The sequence below is a fragment of the Passer domesticus genome, chromosome 2 (assembly GCF_036417665.1).
Source record: "Passer domesticus isolate bPasDom1 chromosome 2, bPasDom1.hap1, whole genome shotgun sequence".
In the NCBI taxonomy this organism is placed as follows: Eukaryota; Metazoa; Chordata; class Aves; order Passeriformes; family Passeridae; genus Passer; species Passer domesticus.
The window spans coordinates 116950789-116960213 of NC_087475.1; the positions used below are offsets into that span (position 1 = coordinate 116950789).

The 9425-nt window shown below is 38.0% G+C and overlaps 1 long non-coding RNA gene across 4 annotated transcripts; it reads left to right on the forward strand.

Annotated features, from left to right (window-relative positions):
- Nucleotides 1-2340: 2340 nt before the first annotated feature.
- On the forward strand, nt 2341-9064 carry LOC135294945 (uncharacterized). Of its 4 annotated transcripts, XR_010356940.1 has the most exons (5): nt 2421-2526; nt 2613-2751; nt 2956-3031; nt 8512-8691; nt 8796-9064. It is a non-coding gene; the product is annotated as an uncharacterized LOC135294945 (long non-coding RNA). The 4 variants fall into 4 exon arrangements; XR_010356942.1 differs by having other exon boundaries at nt 2341-2751; nt 8557-8691; XR_010356939.1 differs by having other exon boundaries at nt 2344-2751.
- The last annotated feature ends 361 nt before the right edge of the window (nt 9065-9425 follow it).

Here is a 9425-nt window from a genome sequence, read left to right on the forward strand (position 1 = left end):
TTCCTAACTTTATTACAGAAGAAAACCAATTATGTATGTGTGTGTATCTACATATCTGTATGTATTTCATTTTTAAAAAACAAAGGGCAAATCCCTGGCCTTTGGAAAATTATTACCTTTCCATGTATTTCAGCAGGGCAGGATTTCTCATATTTCTCATCAGCAGTTTGATCTCTAACCTGATTTCCCTCTGAATGTGGTTTAAACTTTACCCAGTTCTTTTTCTTCCCCCTACTTCTTGTTTTATAAAACAAACATAATTAACTGTGATTATAAAATGGAAAACTTTACATTTACACAGGCATGGTTTTTTTTACCTTCATTGGCTGAAAATGTGTCTTTATAAGTTTTGGAACTATAGTAGAGCACTAGCTATAAATAAAATAGTTATTTTTCATTAATCCTCTGAGGTACACTTGAAAGTTAAAGTAATAATAAAATAATCAACAAAAAAAAATTAAATATTTAGGTGTGCTTAAGAAAAAGTACACCTAAACAGCAAAAATAAAGAGAAGGGAAAATATGCAAAAAGTGAGTGTTAAAAATGTTTTTGCTCTTAGAACTTGCTTGTGAGAGCAATAACATCGCCCAATGTTATGGAGCAATGGAGCAAGCCACAGATGGGCACGTGGTGGGCACGTCTCTGTAAGGATTCTTACCATTGCCATATGCTGCTGCTGCTGACATAAAAGGGGAAAAAACAGAGATGGAGGAAGCACAGATTGTAAACTTAATGCAATGCTTTAAAGGAAATTGAGTGGGATGGATTCTTAGCCGCCTAGTTCATATGTTATGGAGAACCATGTGTAAATTTTCCAGCTTTTCCACTGAATACTTCTCCCAACAGCATGAGGTGTATGTGGAGTAGGAGTGGATGGCTGAGTCAAGTTCATTGGAAATGGGGTAATAAAGAAACAAAAATATTATACCTGAGTAGGTGCGGAAGAGGAAATCAGCACTGGAAGGATTTTCCTGTAAAGGGGATACTGTCAAAGGGTTACCCATCATTGGAAAGTCATCCTTTATTTCTGGTACTGGTTTACAAAGGCAAAGTACCATCAAAACTTATGTAGGATACCTTTGTACGTCTTCTGTGTGGCATGCAGGTGAATATAGGGAAATAATGCTGAAAAGCCTAGACATGCAGATCCTTTGAAAGCTCTGGTTTAGGGGTGGGCAGGGAGATGACCCTTTGCTCCCTCAACCCTCTGAAGTCACATTCTGACTCCAGGGTGGACAAATGACCGCCGTCAGCTGCTAAATTAATTGAACCAAAAACTGAGGGAGAGGGACCCACACTTCACCCATTCCACATGCATGGAAGTTCAGGAAGTGGGGGGAGGGAAGGGGAGGCTTCCTGATCTGCCAACTAGACCACTCTGTGAACACTTTCAAACAACACACCTTCAAATCCTTGTCTAGACATGGCCTTATGCAAGCCACAGATAAGAATCAGCCCCTGAATGGGTGTTTTGTTATATAACCACCCATGAGGCACGGGGAGTTAAACATTTGCAGTAGTTTGTAACATTCCTAAAGCATTACGTTTCCAGCAGAGTGGATTATCTTGTCTCATTTTTCTCTGATGAACAATCAACTTCGATCTTGACACATGAATTTATTATGCATGGGTTAGACAAACTGAGCCTTAATAAGCTGCAGTTAAAAACCTCACTTTGTGTTTGTGGAGAGAAAACTCAGCTCCTAGGTTGCCTGACAGGGGTATGAAAATGAAATCAGGCTTCTCTACCCTCATCCAGCTCAGATTGGATGTCTATATACCAAAGATGTGGGGGTTTTTATAGATTTTGCTAGATATTTGATTGCTTTGTTGGAACAGTTCCACAGTAGCTGACTGAGCTGACCTCCAGATGTATCTCCTCCAGGGCATTATGTTCTGTTTCACATTATCAGCTGCATGCTCCAAAGGTTAGGTTGTGAGAGCTTGGGTGGGGCTTTTAACTCCTTCTTCCATCCCAGCAATCCTGATGTGCCTGTTCCCCTGTTCTCCCGTGGTTAATTCTACCCAACAGTGGAAGAAACACAATACAAACTCAGCTTGATTTAATAATTGCAGTCATGATTTATGTGCAACGGTGTCACTTCACTGAGCATTGATTTGATAGATAATGGAAAGCATGTGCCTGGCTTATTTGGAAAGTTTATTTGACACTACAGATTCTTGAAGGAATGTGCAGAAACTTCTAAATATATGGAACAAACTCACCTGGTGTAAATCAGGTGTCTGAATTGACAAGAGCAGTAATGGGTAAGGCAGTAATTAATATGCATAACTATTTCAAGGTGAGTAAAGTAATACAGTTCCAGGGCCCAGAGTGTCATTGATTTACGCCAGCTGAGGATATGGCCCTTAGAACTGACAAGAAATGGCTATGCCTACTAATTACTGAAGCTGCTAATGTATTTCAGCTGGTACTAACTGGTTTTATGTCACTGGAAAATTACAGAAGTGTAGGTCAGACACCAACCTGTGTGTGCAGTTTTTTTGGTCAAATGTCCAGAAAAGTAGGGCTGCATTTTGTGTGATGACTGTTCTTGTTGGCATTAAACCCTGATCAGACTTCTCACTAACTTGGGCATCCTCCATACAGTTTGCAGTTTCTTCTTCCCAGATTGAGGCAGGATGAAAAGCTGATTATTTGGTTAGCCTTCTGGCATAGTGTGGTGATGCATTTAGGATGCTTTTGACACTATTACAATTTCAGGTGGTCACTCAGGAAGAAGCAGCTGGTGAGTACAGAACACTTCCATACTTGGTATTTGCTGTGGTTTATAAGTAGCAAGAGCTGAAAATGTGTGGGAAGTGCTTTAAACTCAATGGGCTCACACAGTTTCTAATTTATGTAGAGGGTATTGAGGGTTATACTGCATGCCATATTTTGTCCTGTCAGATTTATGCCTCTGATCACTTCAGTCACAGGTATGTCTTTCCAGGGATTCAAATCATCACTGAAGGTAAAAGCCCTCACAGACATGAGGACACTGAAGTCCTTCAGAGCATGGCCATTGGGTGAGTGAAAATTCTTTCCCAGCTTCTGTTTTTTTCAATTCAAGGCTTGTGATGTTTTGAAATGCAAGAATGTTTTTTTTATTCCTGGATCAAGTTTCTTTAGAACATCATTTGCAACTGTTGGCATAATTGCCAGTGGGACTTGACCATGCAAGAACATTTAGAAGGATTTTTAAGAATAAGGTCTCTGCCCTGTCTTTACTGCCACTGACAAAACAACAGTGAAACTCCTTGGAAAAGTTCAGCTCTAAGACATTTTTCATGTACTGGTGTGCTCAGCATATGCAAAATATTGTGGGAAATAACTCAACCTTTGTCACTACTTCCCTGCAAGGAAGTTCCCTTTGTAGTTTTAGGCTGGAAGACAAACAAGTGAGCCCAAGACTGTTCATGTTCACAGAGTAACTTTTATTTACATAGTCAGTAACCATGGAAAACAGATGGCTACAGGAACGTGGGCAACTCCTTTACCCTCCATTCCCAGTTCAGCACTAGTAGATAAAAGTAACATTAACTCTAAAGCTCAATGTAATGCATGTGGTAAGAATTAGACAGGAAAATTTCCCTTAAAGAAATAGAGTTACAAATCTAACAATTCTATTCTCAAGACTAAAATTCCTGTCCACAAGCCAAAAACAGGAAAAAAACAAAAACATATCTGCACCTTCTTGTAACCTGTGCTAGAAAAATATAAATGAAGTGATGATCGAATAAGGTTGTGATATTTTCTTGCTTTCACAGTCTAAAACAAAACTTAATATTAATTGTCACAAGTATCTTTGTGCTAATATCTCCTCCTCTTTCAATTGACAGGCTCTGTTGTGTTATAATGTTAATCCATTTTGACAATAGAGACAGGAAGTCTTCATAAAAAACAGATCTTAACAAGACTTTCTGTTGACCTTTACCACATAGCTAGGTTATTTTCATAATTTACCTTGATTATCCTCACTTCAGCTGTAGCCACAGTACTTCAGAAAAATATTCAACTAAGATCAAATTGGTCAATTAAAAAAAGCATCTGAGATTTAAGATGCTGCTTGATCAGATGTTTTGAGTTTTAAATTGCTAAGTTTGTTACAGTTTACTTGTCTTAATATTATTCAACATTGCTGTGCATGCTTTTACTAACACAACTGCTAATAAATCATTATGGAAGAAGAAAAAGTATTATTTGGTATTAAGCCAGATTGCTTTTTTTAATCCGTTTTCCTTTCTTTCTTGGAGTTGTTTAACCACGGGGTTGGCTCTGGCAATATATAAGTACCTAAACTTTAAATAATATCTCTTGTCCAAGCTATAGCGCTCATCCATCAGATCTCTTACATTTTCCTTATTCTCACATAGAAAATAAATATATTAAGCCTGGTTCTTTATTGTCTACTCTGTGAGTAGTCATTATGCCCTTGCAAGAAAAACACAACATGAAAGGAAAAAAAATCTGATTGGTAGCACAATGGATTTGTTTTGAACTCACTACAATAATTACACAAGGTGATGAGTGATGAAGAATCCAGCTCATTATTGCTAAGAAGCACCTATCTTTATAGCTAGTACTGCATATCATAGATATAAAGGCCCTGGTTTATTACAATGATTATTATTAGTCCAGTTGCCAATCCAAAGATCATATTTGATTGTCCCATGTGCAGCAGAATACTAATCTATTTCCCTTCTTCATTCTTCCTCTATGCTTGTATAGACAGGTACATTAATCTACTCTGCCAAGAACGATCTTTTTATCTATGCAGAACTAAAATGATTCTTCCTTCTTATCAGCATCTTCCTATATGCAGAAGATAAAACAAAACGTTTCCTCACCCCATGTTTTTGTCAGTTCTCTGCTTGGAGGGTGATCAGATCATTTTTAATTGCATACAGAGCAACAAATATCTGACGTTTGCATTTGAGTGACTAAGAACTGAATTTTGTTGACAATATTAATGTGCTCTTCTGTTTAATGTCTATCAATTTTTAGAAGTTTAATCAGATTAACACTTTGCTGAGGACTCACAGGAATACCTCATTCTGACAATACTCAATGTCTGTCATTCACCAGATAACACCAAGCTAAATTCCTTCACCTGAAAGATTCTGCATGTGTCACGTCCCAGGGTATCCAGGGAAGGAAAGCAGCAGTGCAAATAGACCCAGTTCTTGGCAAGGAGGTTTCCAAAGACAGGATGATCCAACCAAACAGCTTGCTGGCAAGAAAAAGGGGCCGTTCCGCTCATCCCCTTCCCTTTCCTCAGGCACTGCTCTTATCTCCTGTCAAACAGACTAAGCACAGTGAAATGGCCAAATGAATCATCTTCTGGGGGCCTAGTGACCTCACGGGAGGAATTTCACCATCATCTCTCTGGAAGGCAGGATCAAGCCTGTAGGGGCACTCTGAAGTAATTCATCTGTGGGAGGAAAAATCAAAACTTATATGGTCCTCAGTTGGCTGGAGGGACAGGTTTTCATGCAAAATTTTCATGAAATTTGAAACTATGTAAGATTTTCTTTTGACAGTGTTTGGCTGTTTGATTCATGTTTGATATTTACCTAGGGCCCTAGCTAAAAGAGAAAAATGAATGAAGAGGATCTCATCTGCTTGTTAGCCCATGAGTCAGCATGATAAGATGCAAGGTGTGACCCAAGTGCATTTTTGGGTGACATGTTAAAGCAAAGTTCTGACCACTTTGCTCATTAAAGATCCCACTGCAGTAATTATATCTGTAAAGTGTGTTAACTCTGGCCTGGCCAGATGCCAAACTTCAAAATTGCATTCTCCCATCTTTCTTTCAAGTGGACACTCTAGTCTTCATTTCCTCTCCAAAACAACTCTCTTATTCTAGACTGCTAAATCCTTCCTGTGTTTCACCACAAAGTTTCAGCACTGTAATAGATTAAACAATCATTAAATGGTTTCTGTATCAACTAGTAAAGCAAGGGAGTATTTCACAAGATGAAAGGCAGTATAAAAATGTAAACTACTAATAGTTTTGGGCCTGCTCACTGCAATACAAAATTTGGCCAGTGGCAAAAAGTAGTCAGCTGAGGGAGAGTTGAGTGGCTCCATTACCCACTGATGTGCAACATTTCTCCCAGCATGTTCAGTGTCATGAATGCATAAGTTTGACCTAAAAATCAGATCTTTATGTACATTGTGGTACTGGCTCAGCTTTCTTTTTTAGGTCAGATTCTCAACAGATTTATGCTGCAAGCAGTTACAAGTTCTGCTTGAGAGACATTTGTGTTAAAAACAAAAAAAAAAGGTAGTATTTGTGCTTTTTGTATGTGCTTGGTGTGGGCTCAATGCAGGAGAGTAATTTCATAGAGGACACAAACAAGACATCTGTGTTAAAGTTCTCCCCTGCCTGATGCTAAAGCTGGGTGTTTAGAGAGAGAACATAAGAGGAGGGCACACCTGTAGCAGTATTTCCCCTGGCAGTATCTCCCCAGATTCTCCCTTTACTAGGCTGTACAAGACAAACAATACACAGGATTGTGGCATGAAGAAATGATGTACAGATGTAGCTGACACTGAAAATGCAATTTGCATAATATGGTAATGTATGCATTATAGTCCCAACTACATACATGATCAAAGCATCCATTGTAAATGATAATGCAAATTAATTTTAGGCTCATTATTATTAATTGAACCTGAACAGAAATGAGATTCAGTAAAAACAGAATAAAGAAACAAACTGAAACTATTTAGGGAAACAGACATTAATGTGATTATTCTCTCTCACTTACAGCTAGGCACATGCTCCTTCTGCCTGTGTTGCTCCTTCTGCCTTCTCTGGTATGATTTCAGATAGAAATTCTCCTTTATTCTGCAGTTTGTTCTCGTGGTTTCTCTTTTGATGTTCATGTCACTCAGCACACTTTCTTAAATGTATTATTAAGGTCTGCATGGTCTAATAGGTTGCCATTACCCTAGGCTTTATTCATTCCTTTTCCAAATTAAATCAAGTTTGGGCATGAATAATGTTGATAGGGACATTTGCGTAAACTAAGTTTGTTACTCCAGTAATGGGGTTGCTTTTGTGAATTAATGGGTCATTTGTTTTTAAAAACAGAACACTGGCATGTTCCTGATGTTCCTGCCCCTTCTAATAACTCTGTAATGGTGATCTTATGTCCTGTTGTAATGGTTTCTAGTTTCTGCAGTGCCTGGAGATAGGAGAAGGATAAAAGTCTAGGATCTCACCATTACCCAGTACTGAAGTTCCTGTCCTAAAGTGGGTTTAAAATTATTTAATCATGTAATGTAATAAAATCCTGATTTTTGCTAAATGTTTACATCTGGTGAGACTACTGTTTTTTTTCCTGGACAGTATTAGAATGTGATCTTCAGTGACTACAAAATTATTCAGCATTGGTAGCTCTCAACTGTAAGAAGTGCATGGTTAATTTCCTGAGAATTAAAGCCACCATTAAGAGATGAGCATCTTTTTTCTCTCTGTGAATATTTGAACTTAATAATAAACATACTTTCATGCATTGGGCAAAGACTGCATGCAGTTGTAGACGCAAAACAATATTAAATTTCTTCCTAAATTGAGGAAGCTAAAGATGACAGATAAAGTTTGTGATCTCATTTCTAGGAACATTTGTCTGTCTCTCCTTAGTAAAATCTTAACAAATTCACTCTGGCATTTTAAAGGAAATACCATTTTAAGTAATAATTAATCTTATTCATTTCGTTATTGTTATTATTTTCTTTATTACAGTTCTTGTGATTTATTTATATGTGGCATTGTAAGAAATGTTAACACAACAGCATCTTTTTTTTTTTTTTGTATGGTTCGTACTATATTGATACTTATACCTGCAGTGACATTGCACAGAGCTTATTATGTTTATATCATGGGATGTATTACTTCATACCCAATCACTTTCCTAAAATAATTTTGGAAACTATGTTGAGCACTCTTGCATTTATTTTTCACAGTGGCTACCTTTGAACCAACAGGGCCAATATAAATATTATATATATATATATAAAGAGAGAGCGTGTGTATATGTATATAAATATATGTATATATCCTCTGATACATTATTGCCTACATCACCTACAGACAGCAAAGGTAGAGTGAAAACTGGAAGGATAAAGGGAGGTATTTTGTCCCTGTCCCTTGGTGGCTGCTTACACTTTTACCCTCCTGTATTTCAGATGCTCTCACCCTGTCTCCTTCAAGACAGATAAATGCAAGGAAAAGCTGAAATACTTTTCCCATTGTCCAACATACAATACATTTTGCTGGGGAAGTCCTGGTTACCAAATGTGTCTGCAGAATGTGCAGACACTAGCAGCAGTAGAGCATGTACAAAAGATTGGCTTTGTCTGCTTTATTCATGATAAATTCACATTTTACTTCATGCGCGCTCACTAAAGCCAGCAGGGCTCGAAGCACAGTATGCAGACATTGATTTTGAATCCTGGACCAGAATCTCTCACCCTTCCCAAATTCCACATTTTTCAGAAATGCTGGTCACCATTTCAGCAGCTCTAAAACTGGATGTTGCAGGTGTCTCACGTTGACAGCTGCAATTTTAGTGATGCTGTGCAGCACAGGATGTCCACTCTCATTACGTTTCAAGGCACAGGAAATGCAACTCAGTATCTGAATGCATAAGAAGGATGGAGCCTTTTAAAGTTCAAGGTAAGTGCCATGATTTTTAAGTTGTTGGAGGAGAAGAAGAGAGCATTTAATGGATCCTTTACTTAATTTTGAAACTTACTTTTCATTTTTAATGCTTCCTACAGGATTCAAGAAGCCTGTTGACACCGTACATGCTGGTATATAAAAATAAATTACAGACTTTAATATTTACGTGTGCTGGCTTCCAACCCCCCAAAAGCTTGCACTGAGGAGGTTCACAAATGGGAACTGAAGAACTGCCAGGCACTTGGATCCTTATTGTGAAGACTGACTGAAGAGAAGCATGCCAAACACAAGGTGCTGCCTATAAACCTTTGAATCAGAATGCGTAACTACACAAATGATAAACAAAATAAAAATATGCTGAGAAATATGCATGTGTTCACTGCACTCAAAATTAGTCTGTTCATTGTTTCCCGAGGCCTTAATTTGCATTGGATGTTCAGCAGGATTCAAAATCTGACAAAATATTAAGGTGGACAACAGGAAGCTCCCAAAGTATAAACCCAGGGTTTCTACAAATTCTACTGGAAAGGTCATACCTTCCTACATAGTAAGGCATAAGGCAATTCCTTATTGTCAAGAGCAAGGAGAATTTTCTCAAGAATATATGTTTATTTCTTTCTAACTTCCTTAAGCTTTCTCAAAACTTCTGCTCACTAATGGTATGATGCTGGAAATTGTGGTCTCCTGTGGTCTGATCCAACATGGTCATTCCTACAGCTCTAATCAGG